Source organism: Orcinus orca, chromosome 10 (genome assembly GCF_937001465.1).
Source record: "Orcinus orca chromosome 10, mOrcOrc1.1, whole genome shotgun sequence".
NCBI lineage: Eukaryota > Metazoa > Chordata > Mammalia > Artiodactyla > Delphinidae > Orcinus > Orcinus orca.
Window position 1 is genome coordinate 98,539,278 of NC_064568.1, and position 19,605 is coordinate 98,558,882.

The following is a 19,605-nucleotide window of genomic DNA, read 5'->3' on the forward strand; positions in this document are numbered from 1 at the left end:
TACCAACTGGCTCTGGGGCCAATTCGCGCTGCTGGCCCGGTCCTGCACAGATGACTTCAGCCGGGGCTTTGCTGCTGCCTGGTTGCCTTTTCAGTCACTTGTCTTCCACTTCTTTTTTCTTCTGTATAATATCATTTATATGTAGAATCTGAAAAGTAATACAAACATTCATATATAGCAAAACAGACTGATAGATATAGAAAACAAACTAGTGATTAACAGTGAAGGGGAGGGGGAGGGGCAGGATCTCCTCCCCTAATGGGATTAAGAGATGTAATCTAATATGTATAAAACAGATAATCAACAAGAATATATTTTATATAGCACAGGGAATTATAGCCATTATCTTATAACTTTTTTTTTTTTTTTGTCCTCCACTTCTTAGACCCGAGTCTCTGTGAGGGGCTGTTTTCAACCCCCCTCACAGAAATGATATGAAACCTCCATTTCCCCCAGGTACTTAGTCCCGGGAAAGTCCTTTTACTCCCTCCCACCCTTTCAGAAGGCATCCTCTTCCTGGTGCAGGCAGAGCACGGCTGACCGGTGCCTTCCCTCACCTGGATCTTTCCCACTTTGTCTCTCACTCTCCACTCTCTGAACCTTTGCTCCCTTGAGGGATTGTGAGTAGTGGGCAGAGGAGGGTGGGTGACCATTCTTGGCCCTTTGAATGAGACATCTACAAGACAAACAGCCCTTTCTCTTGCTAATGTTGACCAGCTCTTATAAAAACTCTGCTACATTATTATGCTAACAGAGCCTTAGCAAGACTGATAAGATTGTCGCCTTTTTAACCTAATTGGTAAATCTCCCGCCTTTAGGAAGAAGATGGGTAAATACCCACAAAAGAGGATGAGGGAAGGAGAACACCCCATCCAGATGCAAAATTCTGGGAATGAGTGTTTATAGGTAATCTGCTGTTGATTCACTACAGGGTATTTGTTCCTTCTACAGGAATGGCTTCCATTATAAACCATGCTTTTAATAATCCTGGCCCTTGGATTTTAATGATCTTGTGATCACTTTCAATTTGGAAAAGTCTGGCTCTGCCTGACCCTTTCACTAATTACATGATTCTAGTTGAAATAAAAGGAAGCTTCCTAAGGCTAGAAGGACTAGAGACAAAGGCAGGGTTGGTGCCGGGAGTAGTAATTACATCAACCTGCAGGTACCTGGGGAAGAAGGAGCCCACACCTTTCCCCTGGGTCAGGGTGGCACAGGACTGAAATCAGTACCAGGAAAGAATAAACCCAAATTTATATGAAAAGACAGAAGAAGCTCCTTTATTATAGCCCAACAGTTATGACAAATGAAGACACATCCAAGAACAGATAATGAAAAGTTTTGAATTATTGCCATTGTTTCTCATATTCCTGAGACTCTTGAATTAATATAGCAAACCAGGCTGAAGATGAAAAGCCAGAAGCTTTATCAAATACGTTATGTCTGGCAGAATGTCTACACTGAACTAACGCAAAGTCCTGGTAGTAGTTTGGGTTCTGTGCAAGAAACGGCATGGATTTTTCTGGGAGGTATTGATTCACTTACTTTTCATTCAAAGCCCAGCTGACTGACTATGATGGTTTCATACGTTTCCCATTGGAGTATCATGTTTATTTCTTCCTGAATTCTGACCTTATCTACTTTCTAGAGGAGCCAGCATGTTCTTTTCCATAGGTATCAAGAATACTGATCCAAGGGGGAAAATGAATTTAAGGCCAACCCTTCAGTAAGAGAGTGCATAGAAAGTAGCATTAACTGTTAACTTACGTAAAAAACTCACTTTGTGCAACAGTTAGACATGAAGAAATGCTTTAACATATATTTAATTTGTTTCAAAGGCCAGCTTTAATTCCAGATTTATCCTGTGTTTTCATTGCTTTACAAATAAGAATGCTATTTTCTTTCCCATCTGACCCCCACTGTACATGCAAGTCACCACAATAATGTGAAGAGCTATTTACATATTTTATGTGACGAAATACTAAAAAAAATATGGAACTATACATTTGTTGGAGGATTTAGGATTTTAACCTAGTAGATAAGGAACTATTTCCTGATTTTGAAAAAAAATTTCCTTCCAGCTATGTTTTTATATATTGATACATGGAGTATATAACTTAATATTTCTGCATTTTTAGATGTCCTCATATTCATGCTTGTATGTTTATACAGAGATAGTAAAATAGAATTTGTTTATAATTATCTCATTTCTAACTACTGTTGATAGTTCCTTATAGGAAAGTTAATTATTAACAAAAAACATAGAATATAAAAAGCACGTAATCACTTCATGTCTTTGAGATAAAGTTAAGGCTACGGCAGAGTTTTCCAAGACTATCTATTGAGTGGAGTAGAGAAAAACAAAAGGGCACAATAACTGGTTTAATGAAATTTCCTTCCTTGTACCCAGTATTTTTTTTGTGGTACGCGGGCCTCTCACTGCTGTGGGCTCTCCCGTTGCAGAGCACAGGCTCCAGACGCGCAGGCTCAGCGGCCATGGCTCACAGGCCCAGCCGCTCCGCGGCATGTGGGATCTTCCCGGACCAGGGCACGAACCCGTGTCCCCTGCATTGGCAGGCGGACTCTCAACCACTGCACCACCAGGGAGGTCCTGTATCCAGTATTAAGGTGATATACAATAGGTTAATTCAGCATACGTGGGAACTTATGGTTCTTAAATATAGGAATTGTTCCATTGTTAATTTCCCCAAGGAGACTTCTGCAGTAAATGCCATGAAATGTGTATTAAAAATAATACATAAAAGAGGTCTAGGGTTTCCCTGGTGGCGCAGTGGTTGAGAGTCCACCTGCCGATGCAGGGGACAGGGGTTCATGCCCCGATCCGGGAAGATCCCACATGCCGCGGAGCGGCTGGGCCCGTGAGCCATGGCCGCTGAGCCTGCGTGTCCGGAGCCTGTGCTCCGCAATGGGAGAGGCCACAACAGTGAGAGGCCCATGTATCACAGAAAAAAAAAAAAAAAAAGGTCTAACCTTTAATAAGTCCTCTCATGCAATGACATATCCAAAGACCTTTAGTCCCTATTGCTATACTATTGGACTTGCCAAACAAACCAAACTTAAAATCTTATTAAATTGAAATGAAATTGCAATCTCAAAAATGAGAATCTATTTTCCCCCCTTTTCTTTCCTTCCTTCCCCACACTTAACCTGAAATGTCCCCCTTATTTTCCTGATAGCATTCCATCTAAAAACACAGCATCATACCTTTAATTTTAACATTCACTATTTCTCTCATAGTCTGACATGGAAATAATAATATATTAGTTTTGGGGAGATTGGTTCAAGATGGTGGAGTAGAAGGACGTGAGCTCACTCTCTCTTTCGAGAGCACCAGAATCACAACTAACTGCTGAACAATCATCAGCAGGAAGACACTGGAACTCACCAAAAAAAAACATCCCACATCCAAATACAAAGGAGAAGCCGCAATGAGACGGCAAGAGGGGCGCAATCATAATAAAATCAAATCCCATAACTGCTGGGTGGGTGACTCAAACTGGAGAACACTTATATCACAGAAGTCCACCCACTGGAGTGAAGGTTCTGAGCCCCACGTCAGGCTTCCCAACCTGGAGGTCTGGCAATGGGAGGAGGAATTCCTAGAGAATCAGACTTTGAAGGCTAGTAGGATTTGATTGCAGGACTTCGACAGGACTGGGGGAAACAGAGACTCCACTCTTGGAGGGCACACACAAAGTAGTGTGCATGTTGGGACCCAGGGGAAAGAGCAGTGACCCCATAGGAGACTGAACCAGACCTACTTGCTAGTGTTGGAGGGTCTCCTGCAGAGGTGGGGGGTGGCTGTGTCTCACCATGAGGACAAGGACACTGGCAACAGAAGTTCTGGGAAGTACCCCTTGGTGTGAGTCCTCCCAGAGTCTGCCATTAGCCCCATCAAAGAGCTGGGTAGGCTCCAGTGCTAGGTTGCCTCAGGCCAAACAACCAGCAGGGAGGGAACCCTGCCCCACCCATCAGCAGACAAGTGGATTAAAGTTTTACTGAGCTCTGCCCACCAGAGCAACACCCAGTTCTACCCACCACGAGTCCTCCCATCAGGAAGCTTGCACAAGCCTCTTAGATAGCCTCATCCACCAGAGAGCAGACAGCAGAAGCAAGAAGAACTACAATTCTACAGGCTGTGGAACAAAAACCACATTCACAGAAATATAGACAAAATGAAAAGGCAGAGGACTTTGTACCAGATGAAGGAACAAGATAAAACTCCAGAAAAACAACTAAATGAAGTGGAGATAGGCAACCTTCCAGAAAAAGAATTCAGAATAATGATAGTGAAGATGATCCAGGACCTCGGAAAAAGAATGGAGGCAAAGATCAAGAAGGTGCAAGAAATGTTTAACAACGACGTAGAAGAATTAAAGAACAAACACCTAGAAGCATTAAAGAACAAACAAACAGAGATGGACAATACAATAACTGAAATGAAAAATACACTAGAAGGAATCAATAGCAGAATAACTGAAGCAGAAGAACAGATAAGTGACCTGGAAGACAGAATGGTGGAATTCACTGTCGTGGAACAGAATAAAGAAAAAAGAATGGAAAGAAATGAAGACAGCCTAAGAGACCTCTGGGACAACATTAAATGCAACAACATTCGCATTACAGGGGTCCCAGAAGGAGAAGAGAGAGAAAGGACCCGAGAAAATATTTGAAGAGATTATAGTCAAAAACTTCCCTAACATGGGAAAGGAAATACCCACCCAAGTCCAGGAAGCACAGAGAGTCCCAGGCAGGATAAACCCAAGGAGAAACATGCCGAGACACAGTAACCAAATTGACAAAAATTAAAGAAAAAGAAAAATTATTGAAATCAACAAGGGAAAAATGACAAATAACATACAAAGGAACTCCCATAAGGTTAACAGCTGATTTCTCAGCAGAAACTCTACAAGCCAGAAGGGAGTGGCATGATATACTTAAAGTGATGAAAGGGAAGAACCTAACACCAAGATTCCTCTACCCAGCAAGGATTTCATTCAGATTCCATGGAGAAATCTAAAGCTTTACAGACAAGCAAAACAAAAGCTAAGAGAATTCAGCACCACCAAACCAGCTCTACAACAAATGCTAATGGAACTTCTCTAAGTGGGAAACACAAGAGAAGAAAAGGACCTACAAAAACAAACCCATAACAATTAAGAAAATGGTAATAGGAACATACATATTGATAATTACCTTAAATGTGAATGGATTAAATGCTCCAACCAAAAGACACAGGCTCGCTGAATGGATACAAAAAGAAGACCCATATATATGCTGTCTACAAGAGACCTACTTCAGACCTAGGGGCACATACAGACTGAAAGTGAGGGGATGGAAGAAGACATTCCGTGCAAATGGAAATCATAAGAAAGCTGGAGTAGCAACACTCATCAGATAAAATGGACTTTAAAATAAAGAATGTTACAAGAGACAAGGAAGGACAGTACATAATGATCAAGGGATCAACCCAAGAAGAAAATATAACAATTATAAATCTTTATGCACCCAACATCAGAACACCTCAATACATAAGGCAACTGCTAACAGCTATAAAAGAGGAAATTGACAGTAACACAATAATAGTGGGGGACTTTAATACCTCACTTACACCAATGGACAGATCTTCCAGACAGAAAATTAATAAGGAAACACAACATTTAAATGACACAACAGACCAGATAGATTTAATTGATATTTATAGGACATTCCATCCAAAACCAGCAGATTACACTTTTCTCAAGTGCATACGGAACATTCTCCAGGATAGATCACACCTTGGGTCACAAGTGAAGTCTTGGTAAATTTGAGAAAATTGAAATCATATCAAGCATCTTTTCCAACCACAATGCTATGAGATTAGAAATCAATTACAGGAAAAAAAAAAACATAAAAAACTCAAACACATGGAGGCTAAACAATACATTACTAAATAACCAAGAGATCACTGAAGAAATCAAAGAGGAAATAAAAAAATATCTAGAGACAAATGACAATGAACACATGATGATCCAAAAACTATGGGATGCAGCAAAAGCAGTTCTAAGAGGGAAGTTTATAGCAATACAAGCCTACCGCAAGAAACAAGAAAAATCTCAAATAAACAATGTAACCTTCCACCTAAAGGAACTAGAGAAAGAAGAAAAAAAACCCCCAAAGTTAGTAGAAGAAATCATAAAGATCAGAGCAGAAATAAATGAAATAGAAACAAAGAAAACAATAGCAAAGATCAATAAAACTAAAAGCTGGTTCTTTGAGAAGATAAACAAAATGGATAAACCTTTCGCCAGACTTATCAAGAAAAAGAGGGAGAGGACTCAAATCAATAAAATTAGAAATGAAAAAGGAGAAGTTACAATGGACACTGCAGAAATACAAAGCATCATAAGAGAATACTACAAGCAACTCTATGCCAATAAAATGGACGACCTGGAAGAAATGGACAAATTCTTAGAAAGGTATAACCTTCCAAGACTGAACCAGGAAGAAACACAAAATATGAACAGACCAATCACAAGTAATGAAAGTGAGACTGTGATTAAAAATCTTCCAACAACAACAACAACAAAAATCTTCCAACAAATGAAAGTCCAGGACCAGATGGCTTCACAGGTGAATTCTATCAAACATTTAGAGAAGAGCTAACACCATCCTTCTCAAACTCTTCCAAAAAATTTCAGAGGAAGGAATAAACCTAGAAATAAACCTACCTAAGGAGGTAAAAGACCTGTGCTCAGAAAACTATAAGACACTGATGAAAGAAATCAAAGATGACACAAACAGATGGAGAGATATACCATGCTCTTATATTGGAAGAATCACTATTGTGAAAATGACTATACTACCCAAAGGAATCTACAGATTCAGTGCAGTCCCTATCAAATTACCAGTGGCATTTTTTTACAGAAGTAAAACAAAAAATCTTAAAATTTGTATGGAGACACAAAAGACCCTGAATAGCCAAAACAGTCTTGAGGGAAAAAAATGGAGCTGGAGGAATCAGACTCCCTGACTTCACACTATACTACAAACCTACGGTAATCAAGACAATATGGTACTGACACAAAAACAGAAATATAGATCAATGGAATAGGACAGAAAGCCCAGAGTTAAACTCACGCACCTATGGTCAACTAATCTACGACAAAGGAGGCAAGGATATACAATGGAGAAAAGACAGTCTCTTCAATAAGTGCTGCTGGGAAAACTGGACAGCTACATGTAAAAGAATGAAATTAGAACACTCCCTAACACCATACACAAAAATAAACTCAAAATGGATTAGAGACGTAAATGTAAGACCAGACACTATAAAACTCTTAGAGGAAAACATAGGAAGAACACTCTTTGACATAAATCACAGCAAGATTTTTTTTTGATCCACCTTCTAGAGTAATGGAAATAAAAACAAAAATAAACAAATGGGACCTAATGAAACTTAAAAGCTTTTGCACAGCAAAGGAAACTACAAACAAGACGAAAAGACAACCCTCAGAATGGGAGAAAATATTTGCAAATGAATCAATAGACAAAGGATTAATCTCCAAAATATAGAAAGAGCTCATGCAGCTCTATATTAAAAAAACAAACAGCCCAATCCAAAAATGGGCAGAAGACCTAAATAGACATTTCTCCAAAGAAGACAAAGATGGCCAAGAAGCACATGAAAAGCTGCTCAACATCACTAATTATTAGAGAAATGCAAATCAAAACTACAATGAGCTATCACCTCACACCAGTGAGAATGGGCATCATCAGAAAATCTACAAACAACAAATGCTGGAGAGGGTGTGGAGAAAAGGGGACCTTCTTACACTGTTGGTGGGCATGTAAATTGATACAGCCACTATGGAGAACAGTATGGAGGTTCCTTAAAAAACTAAAAATAGAATTACCATATGACCCAGCAATTCCACTACTGGGCATATATCTTGAGAAAACCATAATTCAAAAAGACACATGCACCCCAATATTCATTGCAGCACCATTTACAATAGCCAAGTCATGGAAGCAACCTAAATGCCCATTGACAGGCAAATGGATGAAGAAGAAGTGGTACATATATACAATGGAATATTATTCAGCCATGAAAAGGAATGAAATTGGGTCATTTGTAGAGACGTGGATGAATCTAGAGGCTGTCATACAGAGTGAAGTAAGTCAGAAAGAGAAAAACAAATATTGTATATTAACGCATATATGTGGAACCTAGAAAAATGGTACAGATGAACCGGTTTGCAGGGCAGAAATTGAGACACAGGTGTAGAGAAGAAACATATGGACACCAAGGGGGGAAAGCGGCGGGGGGTGGGTGGTGGTGTGATGAATTGGGCGATTGGGATTGACTTGTATACACTGATGTGTACAAAATGGGTGACTAATAAGAACCTGCTGTATAAAAAATAAATAAAATAAAATTCAAAAATTGAAAAAAAATTAGTTTTTAAAGCCCATATAATGATGCGATTAGCAAGTCACTTGTATCTATCTTCCAGGTTTAAATATGGCCTTAAAAGAATTTAAATGTGCATTTGGGGGTGTTTTGCTGGAATGCCATGAGCTTTCCGTGATCACCACCGCAGTTAAATAAATCCTGAATGAATTTAACTTCTTCCAGCGCTTATAAATAAATTATATGTAGTGTGTACTTACTTTGTCACTCCTGTCCAGAAGCTCACTCAGCTCAGCATATATAGCAGAAATTTGCAAAAAGGGGTGTGAAATGTAGAGCAAGTTCCAGTAAAAACACTTGGCTTTCTTACCTGAAGGCATAAAAAAATAGGCCTTTTGCCAGGGTTTTGGACACCTCATTCTTTACGAAGCTAAATTCCCTCCTGTTTAGCTCTGTCCTTCCCTCCCTTTCCCTGCCTCCCAGGGTCATTCAGAAAGAAGAAAGAACCCCCCAGCCTTCAGCAGGGAGGTGAGCTGTCATTCACTTGCAGGCCTCAGAATGGTTAAGATGTCAGCTGCGATCTGTTTCGTTTGTAAACACTTCCCAGAAAGTTCTGTAAAGAGTTGCTGCTGTTCCCTGAAGATGTCTACCAGGCTGGCTGCGCTGACGTTTTGAAAGAGGCAGGTCGGGACCTGTGAGGACGCTTCCCCGTGCTATTTATGAGCCGAGCAGCTTGCTGTGAAAAGCTGTCATTTTTCCCCTGGGTGTGTCGAACCAGTTTCCCCGGCAGGCCAGCCAGGAAGCTGAGGCTTATCCAGAAGGAGGGGCCCCTGAGGGGCTGCGTGGAAAGCCAGCGATGTGTCACTCGTCTAAACTTCAGGTGTAAAGAGAAGCGAGGGCGAAAAAAGGAAGAAAAAAAGCCATCTTACGCAGCTTTCTCAGTGATCTGTGGTCCTAAAGAATGGAGCCATTTTCTCTCTCTGTCCAGCGTGGGTGGAGGGAAGTATGGGTGCTCAGCTCGCCCCGAGCTGAGGATTTACCCACAGCTGGCTGGCTGGAGGTGGCCTGAGCTTGGGACCCCAATCTTGGCGAAGATAGGGAGGACCGCATTTCCTGATTGACCTTCACATCTTCTAGGTTAAATCTCTTCGGAAAAATGTCAAGGTTATCCAAACAGAATAAAATTGTCCTTTCTTGTTTTTGGAAAAGATTTGCACTGACATCTAAAATAACCTCATTTAAGCTTTTGAAATGGTGTATAGTAGAACTTCGGTGTCTCTCCAGAGATCAATACCTGTGCAGTCATCATAGGGTAAAAAAAAATTCAGTATGTAAATAAAAGAGGGAAAGAAAAAAGAAGATGAACTGCTTTCCCAGTTGCCTGCAAAGCATAGGCAGAGTTCTTTAGCAGACCTGCTTACACAAATGCAAATGTGGAGATGACTTTTCATAATGTATAAAGGCAAACTCGGCCAGGCATTGATCACGAAATGAACTCGCAAATGACTGTACTTGCTGGTATAAATCAGTGCCACCCGGCAAAACAGAGGAGCCAGATCAGGGCTTGGTTGTTGCTTTTCTTGAATTCTTTCTTAATATATGTTTTCTTTTTTAAAAAAATGATTCTGACTGTCAACTGGGATTATTAGACTGCATAATGATATTTTTTATGTCCAAACATATGAATAAAATTACTTTCTCACCATGTATATTATGGTTATACATGCTTTCTGAAAGTGAATTAACATAGAAATAAATCTGTGATGTCAGGAATATACATTAACCTGTTTGGACCTTATAAATATGTAAAAATAACATCTAGCTCTTTGCCTCTCGGTGGAGGTATACTATCTTTTGCTGAATCTAGAACTGGACATTTTGTGTATTAGCATATACAGTTATATTTACTTGATACAGTTTAACAGTAATTTTTAAAATACCATGTGTTGGGTGTCGTACCTGGTGGTCTAGGGAATACAATAAAAGGCTTTAACGCAGTCGTCTTATGAATATCATCATCTTGCCTCAGATTGACTTATTATTGTTGCCTGGGCTATTGCATCAGAGTCTACCTCTGTCTTTATTCTCTTTGCAAACCGTTCTTCCCACTTCTTTCTAACGACATCAGTCTTAGTGTTTCCCTCGCCTCTTAGTGGCACATAGATCCTTCACTGCCCCTCCCCACAGGGACCCAGTGCTCTGGCCATATTCACCAACATGGCGGCCCACACAGGCCCTGCTCACACGTCTCTGCTGCCTGCATTGTCTCTCCACTTGGGGCACATCCTCCTTGTTCCTCAAGCAGTCTGCTCAGGCACCATCTCTTTGGTGTACAAGACTTTCCCTGCTACCTGCCCAGAGAAGGGGCTCAAACTTCTGCGTCCTCCTCCTGCGGGATGAACCCTCTCAGAGCTCTTAACAGGTTCTCTGAATGTCTTCTGCATCTTTGCCAGCGTCCTTGACTAGCCCGAGAGCTCTTGGTCTTATTCATCTTCGTGTGGCCGCCATATGGCCCACCTGGGTGGATGTCCAACGAATGTCTGCTGAATGCGTAGTCCCTTCATCACCTGAACAATGGTTGTCAAGCACCACTAGATCTACAAAGAGTTTTCTATGACCACTAGGGCTGCAAGAATCCTTGTGGACCAAATATATCCAAGGCGCGTCTCTCTCCATCACCCATGACTCTTGTCTCTGTCTCCTCCTGCCTCCTGTATTCCCATCTACTGACTGCTTCACCTGAGCTAAGAGAGTACAAGTCACACAAAGCAAACCACCTCTTTTCTGGCTTAGACACCTATGATGACTTCCATCATCCTTAGAATAAAATAATGCCTTACGTTGGCTTGCAAGGCCCCATGTGATCTTGCTCTGCCAGCCACCTCAACTTCATACTGTGCCACTCTCCCCCTCACTCACTGCGTTCTAGACACAAGGACCTCACCGGGTTCCTACAACAGGCCAAACTCTCTTCTGCCTGGAGGCCTTCACATCCGCTGTTCCATCTGCTGGAACGCTCTTCCTTATCTTTCAAGTCTAAGCTTAAATGTTACCGCCTCCAAGTCTCCTTCCCTAAGCTCCTCACCTAAAGTGGATCCCTTGAATCCCCCCCACACACTTTTTTCTAGGACTGTACCCTTTTCTGTCCTTCAAAGCAGAATCACAAGCAGCAACTGATTTATTTTATTTACTTGTTTATTTATTTGTTTGTTTACTTCTTCATTGTCTTTCTCCTTCTCTCATTAAACTGTGAGCCCCATGAGGACAGGGGACCGCAACTATTTTTATCCCTTTTTTATCTCTCGAGGCCCACAACTGCACCTGGCACAGAGTAGATGATGATAAATGTTTTATTCTTTATTTTTTTACTATTAATTTAGTGACACTTTTTTTTTTTTTTTTGTGGTACGCGGGCCTCTCACTGCTGTGGCCTCTCCCGCTGCGGAGCACAGGCTCCGTACCCGCAGGCTCAGCGGCCGTGGCTCACGGGCCCAGCCGCTCCGCGGCACGTGGGATCTTCCCGGACCGGGGCAAGAACACGTGTCCCCTGCATCGGCAGGCGGACTCTCAACCACTGCACCACCAGGGAAGCCCTGACACTTTATTTTTTTAAAAATTTATTGGAGTATAGTTGATTTACAATGTTGTGTTAGTTTCAGGTGTACAGCAAAGTAATTCAGTTATACATATACATATAGTCATTCTTTTTCAGATTGTTTTCTCATATAGGTTATCACAGGATACTGAGTAGAGTTCCCTGTGCTATACAGTAGGTCCTTATTAGTTATCTTTCTTATGTATAGTAGTGTGTATATATTAATCCCAGGCTCCTGATTTATCCCTTCCCCTCCACGTTGCCCGTTTCATAACCACAAGTTTATTTTCAATATCTGTAAGTCTGTTTCTGTTTTGTAAAAAGGTTCATTTGTGTCATGTTTTTAAATTAGAGGACTTCTATAAATATAGATATCTTCATAATAACCAAATAAAATACAGTTATAAAGTGCTAAAATTGCTTTGGGTGTGGTTGTGAACTGAATGTTTGTATCTCCCCAAAATTCATATGTTGCAGCCCTGACTCCCAATATGATGGTATTCAGAGTGGGGCCTTTGGGAGGTGATTAGGTTCAGATGAGGTCATCAGAGTAGGGTCTCCATGATAGGATTAGAAGGACAAACATGCCCCCCTGGCACACACACACACACACACACACACACACACACACACACACACACAGGGGAAAGGTCACCAGGGGAAACAGGGAGAACTCGGCCATCGGCAAAACAGGAAGTGGGCTCTCGCCAGAACTGACCATGTTGGCACCTTGATCGACTTCCAGCCTCTAGACTGTGAGAAAGTAAACGTCTGTTGTTTAAGTCCCCCAGTCAGTATTTTGTTATAGACAACGGTGAGCTGCCTGTGTGAGCCTTGAGTACTTCAGCCAGTCTTGGTTTCTATGGTAATTTTGGTGTCTAACATTTATTTGGTATCTTCCTGTCCAATTTCAAACTTGCATACTTTCTCTAGCTTCTTTTCTTCTTTCCATTTATACACACTCCAACATATACAACTCACTCGGCACACGTAGCGTTCATGGAAAGGTCTGAGCTCCTACCCAATCTAAACCCTCCTGTTGCTTCCAGTGGGTCCTTTAAGTGACTTTTAAAAGGGAGAATGCAACAAGATCTCAGGTTGAAGAAGGGGTCTCTAGGTCTATTTTTGGACTGGTCTCCTCATCTTTCAAATACTGCAATCTGCCAGGGAAGCTTAATGCAATGATCTGGATGCATTATTGGTAAGAATATCATCACATACTCTGCTCTGTGTACACATACAGGGTGTTAACTCAACTTTGAGTAATGCTAGGAACTATGTAAATAAATTCCAATTTACAGTAGCTTGTTTTTCCTTTTCACTCCAATTTTTAAAAATCCAATCAGTAACTCAGTTATTTTTTTCAGGACATATCTAAATACCTCTAACCTCTCTCAAGCCATTAAAAATGAAGTAAAATTCAAGGCCCACATTATCTGGTGGCCACTGCACTCATGCAGCTTTTCTGCTGTTAACGCCATCCAGCGAAATAACAACAGAATCGGAAAGACTGCTAATAACACATTCTTCAAAATTAACACAGCACGTTGGACCCTACAAGACCCAAGCCCTTCAGGAAAGACACAGCGATGTAAATGGCCTCCCATTGATTTCATGAGCAGCCCTACGAGGTCTGGTGAGGATTAAAAGTGATTCTTGGAGCAAACATATTATTGAAAGCCTCTGGAGTTTAAAACAGTTTGAGCAGGTTAAAGAAACAAAAAACACCCCAACGCCCTCTCTGTCCCCCCCTAACAACCCAGACCAAAACCAGTCCAGGCCATGGGTAGGCACAGTAAACATAGCTTTTCTGTTTCCCAGTGTCAGAGAACACCTGTCCAGCATCATTTACTTCCTGGGTGGGGGGGGGCCACCAGGTGCCCAGCTGTCGTTAATGAGAAGTTTGTCTGACAGCCTTTGCCTTTCTGTGATTCTCATCCCTTTCCAAATTCCTCTGGTAAACATTTCTTAAAGGCCCTCCACGTGCCAGGCACCATGCAGCTCTGCAAAACCCCCCTGAGATCTACCTTTGGAGTAAGAGAGACAAAGGTGCAGAGAGGTTGAGAAGCTGGTGTGCCCAGTGTTCAACCACTTTTGATGGTTTTAAAGAAATTGAAGAATTTTAAGTCTTCAAGGCATGAAACATTTGCTGAAGGTCTGACAGCTGCCAGGTGCTGTGTCACATCCTGGGGATGCAAAGTAAATTCTAGAAGGTCCCTGCTCTCAAGAGGTCCCAGTCTGGACATAGACCATTAGGATGTATTGTTCAGGGGAAGAAGCAAAGTACAGAATGACATGGATGCTCCTGGGTAAAAAAGGGTGTGTACAGTAAAAGAGTGCACACTGCACACACATGCATATACGCACACTTGAGTGTGTGCTGGTAAATGCCTGGAATATCTGGGAACACTCGTTGATTTGGGGGAGAAGAGCTGGTTTTGCTTTCTAACAGCACCTGTCACTCTCTGAAATTGTCTCATGTATTTATTTATTTTCTAACTTATTTATTGTCTGTTTCTCTCACTAGCATGCAAATGCTTCTTAACAGCCGTATCTCCATTAACTAGAATAGTGCTTGGTATATTTTAGATGCTTAGTGGTTTTGCTTTTCCTTTTAAGCGAAAATGAGCTTAGTGTTCAGAGATGGGAGGGGGTCTTACTTTTACCCGTTTGCCATTTTTTTATGGCTTGAATATTTAACTTTTTAAATATTATTTAACTTTATTTTATTTAACTTTTTATTTAACTTTTTTCTCTGAAAAAATTCAAATATATGCAGTAGTAGAAACTTCCATATATCCATCACCCCAAAATAATGATCACCTCATGGCCAATCTTGTTTTGTATATATCTCCCCTCACTGCCCTGCTTCTCCTCTAGATTATTTTGAAACAAATCCTAGCCATCATTATATTTTTAAGTATTTCAACATGTAAACATAACTAGAATACATTTCATACCTCAACAAATAAACAATTTATTAATATGAAATATCCAGTGTTCACATCTCCCTAATTAGTGTCGTAATTTTTTTACAGGTTGTTTGTTTGAATTTTATTTAAGAGTGTACATGTATTACTTTTCATAGTTATACTACTAGATGTTGACAAGCTAGTAGAAGATATTGTTCCATCCATCTGTTTATCCTTCCTTCCATCCATCTATTAAATAAATCCATATTAAGTGCCTAGTACATACCAGAAACTGTTTCAGGTGCCTAGGATACATCAGTGAACAAAAGAAAAACAATTCCTGCCTTCCTGGAGCTTTCACTCTTGCTGAGAGAGGCCAGTAATCAATAATACAAATACGTGAAAAGTTGATCATGAGACAATGTAACATGTATTATAATAGAAGGGGCAGTGTCTTCATAGGATTGACAGAAGAGATTCAAAGTATGTAGGCCCTTATTGTGGCATTTAAAATTTGCAACATTTCGTATTCTGTTAAAACCTTGTAGACAGAGTATATTGATTCTTTCTATAAAGAGGAAGTACAGTAAGACCATCACATTTTAAAAAAACTTTTTTACAACTGTGTCGACTGGGCTGTGTTATTATAAATCAAGCCATGAGAGTTGGGTGCCAGAACATTATTTGCCAGGGTTTGGGGGGTTCAGACTTGGTGTTTATGAAACAGAGCTGGGACCCATCGGACACCAGGTTCAGGCATATTGTTCAGGCATACAAAGCGTGGATTGGCATTTATGTGAACCAGGCCAGTGGATATAAACCAATGCTCCTCCAGCAGGTCTCCTGAGAGAGAGCTTTTTGTTGGAAAATGGACAACATCAGTGAAGGCAGCCATCCCTAAATCGTAAAGTATCAATTTAGAAAAAGCAGAGTTCTTGGTAGGCTCTATTAAACTGCAAAGTATTTTTGATTAGTACTTGAATCCCACATTGAAAGGTGGTGTTTTAACTCCTGAAAGGAAATGCCAACAGTGTTAAAAACAATATTAAAACAGAAAAGGGCCAAGATAATATTTTAAAACTCATTGGGTCATCAAGACAGTAGCTCACCTTAAAATTTTTGGTTAGAGTTGAAATCTGCTTAAAAAGGGGATGGAAAGTATCCTTGATAAGATATTTCAAAGACTGTCAAGTAGCAGTACTGATTTTCATACAAGTCCCTCAGAACTTTGTATCTGAATGAAGTTCTTTCCTACACAGTGATCACTTTGTGAAGAGGAGGATATACTCTTATTCTTTCAAAGGTGCAGTTGTGCAAAACATTTCTGAAACATCTCCTTTATGATTGCTTCCAAAGATAGTTTCTCAGTTGTAAGAAAAACAATTCACTTTCTAAAGCTTGGAATTGTACCTTAGTTGTACCAAGATGATGCTAGTAAGTGAGAGCCAGCCCCCTGTCTTCAAAACTACTGGAGGTCGGTGCTTACCCATCCCCCTTTCTAAGTGTTTTGTCTTACTTTTGGAATACAGGGGAAATAAATTTCCGTGTCTGGATTTGAGCTGGGGGAACAGCATTGAGTATGTTAACTAAACAGATTCATTTTTTTTCTCATTAAATCAGTGCTTGATTTCACTGCCTGGAACCAATCAGTGGCTAGTTTGCTTACATAGGGTTTGGCACATAGCAGACAAGCTGCTTTGTTAATCCCATCCTGCCTTCTACCAACATCCCTTTTTTTCTCTTTAAATCCTGATTTAGCTCAGATTACCGTTTTTTCAAGATTTTGAGAGCTCTCAGAAGAGGCAAGAGTATGATTCTGCAACCTACAAACTGAAGACCTTGATTCTAATTCTGGGTAAGATGCTAGATCAGTCTATTGAAAAGATGGTTCAAAATATATAAAGAGAAGTGATGATCTTTAGAAATCTCATGGGCTCACCAACCATGAATCAGGTTGGATCAACCTCATTCCCTTTCTACAGGGTTACAAGACCTCTAGCTGCAGAGGACATGGTGTGGTGTGAAGTGGTCTGAACTAGTAGTTAGAAGATCCATCTTCAAATCCTTCTTGTCACTTTCTAACCAAGTGATTTGGGACAAGTCACTTGTCTTCTCTGAGCCTTAGTTGTCTCATTTATAAAACAGGGATAATATTAGCTTCTAGAACAAGGTAAGAAATGAATTAATAATACTTCCTTTTAAGGATTGGCTTGAGGGTTAAAAGAGATAATGAATCTTAAATGGATTAGAATACGGTCAAAGCAAATAATTCAATACATGTGAGTAATGGCCACACACAGAGAAAAAGACAAAACCAAACCAAAAAAAAAAAAAAGCAATTTTAGGTTGGAATAATGAAAAGTATTACCATGTTTTACAAGAAGTAGATAAGATACCGAGGAATATTTAATTTGGAAAAGGGAAAAGCTCAGCTGGGGGAAAGTATGAAATCCCCTATCAAAATAGTTCAGGGGCTGGCAAAGGACAGCCCGGGGGCTGAATCTGGTTCACTATCTGTTTTTTTATGGTCTGTGGTTAAAAATGGTCTTCCACTTTTTAAATGGTTGAAAAAAAACTCAGAAGAAGATAACATGAAATTCAAATTTCAGTGTCACAAGTAAAGTTTTATTGGAACAGTTACCCTAAACATTCACATATTTTCTATGCTGAGTTGACAGAGACAGTGTTGCCTAAAAACCCTTAAATATTTAATCCCTGGACTTTTACAGAAAAGGTTTGCTAATCCCTGCAATAGTTGAAAGTTGTCATATAAAAGAGGAAACAGACTTGTTCTGTTTGCCCCAAGAACTTAATGAGAACTAATGAATAAACTAATAGGTTAGTGGGTAACTAATGGGTAAAAAGTACAGGCAGGTGAGTTTCAGCCTCATATAAATAAGAGCTTTCTAATAACCAGAGATCCTTAAAAGTGGAATAGACTCTTTTGTATGGTAGTGAGATCCCTGTCAATAGAAATATTTAAGTTCAGCTATGTGACTGCTTGAGAGATACAGAAACCATTTAAGCACAGGTTGGAAGTTGGGCCAGAAAACTTTTCAGAGGCCTTCTGAACCTTGGATTTTATGATTCCAAGCTTGTTCCAATCTGTCCATCTCTGAAATCCTGCAAGTACTTATAGGCCATTATTTATAATTCAGATTGGATTGTATACTCTTTTGTATTTATTACTCACAATGTTTTGGCTAAATACTATCCCAAATTTGGGAGTAATAACTACTCCTTTAGGGCATCCTCACTGATCCCACGAGCATATGCTTCCAAGATTAGACCTATTCTATTACTTCTCCTATTTATTTCCTTAAAATTGCCCGACTCTTATAGCACATCAGTTACTTGCTGGAAAAATGGCATTTTGCCTGAACTTCCCAAGGTAAGCTCTTTGAAGTCAAGGACTGTATCTTTATCGCTTTGATCCTCAGCGCCAAACACAGAGAGCCTTGCAGATAGTAACTATACTGTGGGCCAGTTACTGTCATGGCCACGTGTCAGCTCACTTCATGTTCATAGCTACCCTCTGAGTAGCTACTGTGACCAACCAAATACACGGATCAGGCTCCTGAAGTACCAGCAGGTTCAGTAACTCAGTGTGCAAGGGGCAGCACTGGTGTCTGAACCCAGGCAGTCTGGATTCAGAGTCTGTGCTTGTAACTGCTACACTTCTTGTTGAATAATGAACACATTTTTGTATTTTATCCATGACTGGATTGCTAGAGCTCTGAGTACAGGAATCATAACTTACACTGTTTAGCTTTTGTACGTGATCTAACACACAGAAGTCATCACATGACATTATTGGATAGTAGAAGATTGAGCACTTAACTTGGAGTAAATAGACCCAATTTCTAGGCCATTGTTCTGTCTCTGAGCTGCTAAGTTACTTTTTTTTGGCCGTACCACGTGGCATGCAGAACTTCCCTGACCAGGGATCGAACTTGCGTCCCCCTGCAGTGGAAGCGCAGAGTCTTAACCACTGGACCACCGGGGAAGTCCTTAGGACACTTTTGTAACACTTATTGGGCTTCTGGTGTGACTTTGGGTCTTAACTTTCTGGGGAGTGTATTAGTTTCCTATTGCTGCCATAACAAACTACCACAAACTAGGGGACTTACAACAGCAAAAATTTATTCTTTCATTGTTCTAGAGGCCGGAAGTCTGAAACCTATAAGGTAGGCTACAATCCCTCTCAAGGCTCTGGGGGAGAATCCTTCCTTGCCTCTTGCAGCTTCTGGTGGGTCTGCTGTCCCTTGGCTTGTGGCCACATGCTTCCAATCTCTGCCTCTGTCTTCACATGGTCTTTTTCTCTATGTCTCAGATCTCCTCTCCTTTCTCATATAAGGACAGCAGTCATTTGATTTAAGACCTACCCTAAATCCAAGATGTTTTCATATTGAGATCCTTAACTTAATTACACCTGCAAAGACCCTGTTTCCAGAGAAGGTCACATTCATGGGGTTAGGACTCAGATATATTTTTCCCCAGTTAGCACGTTGGATCCTCCCGGACCGGGGCACGAACCCGTGTCCCCTGCATCGGCAGGCGGACTCTCAACCACTGCGCCACCAGGGAAGCCCTTTCTAAAAATTTTTAATGTAAAGATTGGGTTTTAGTAAGTAAGGTCAAGCGTCCAGTTGATCATCAGATATTGGGTTGATTTATGTGGTGTT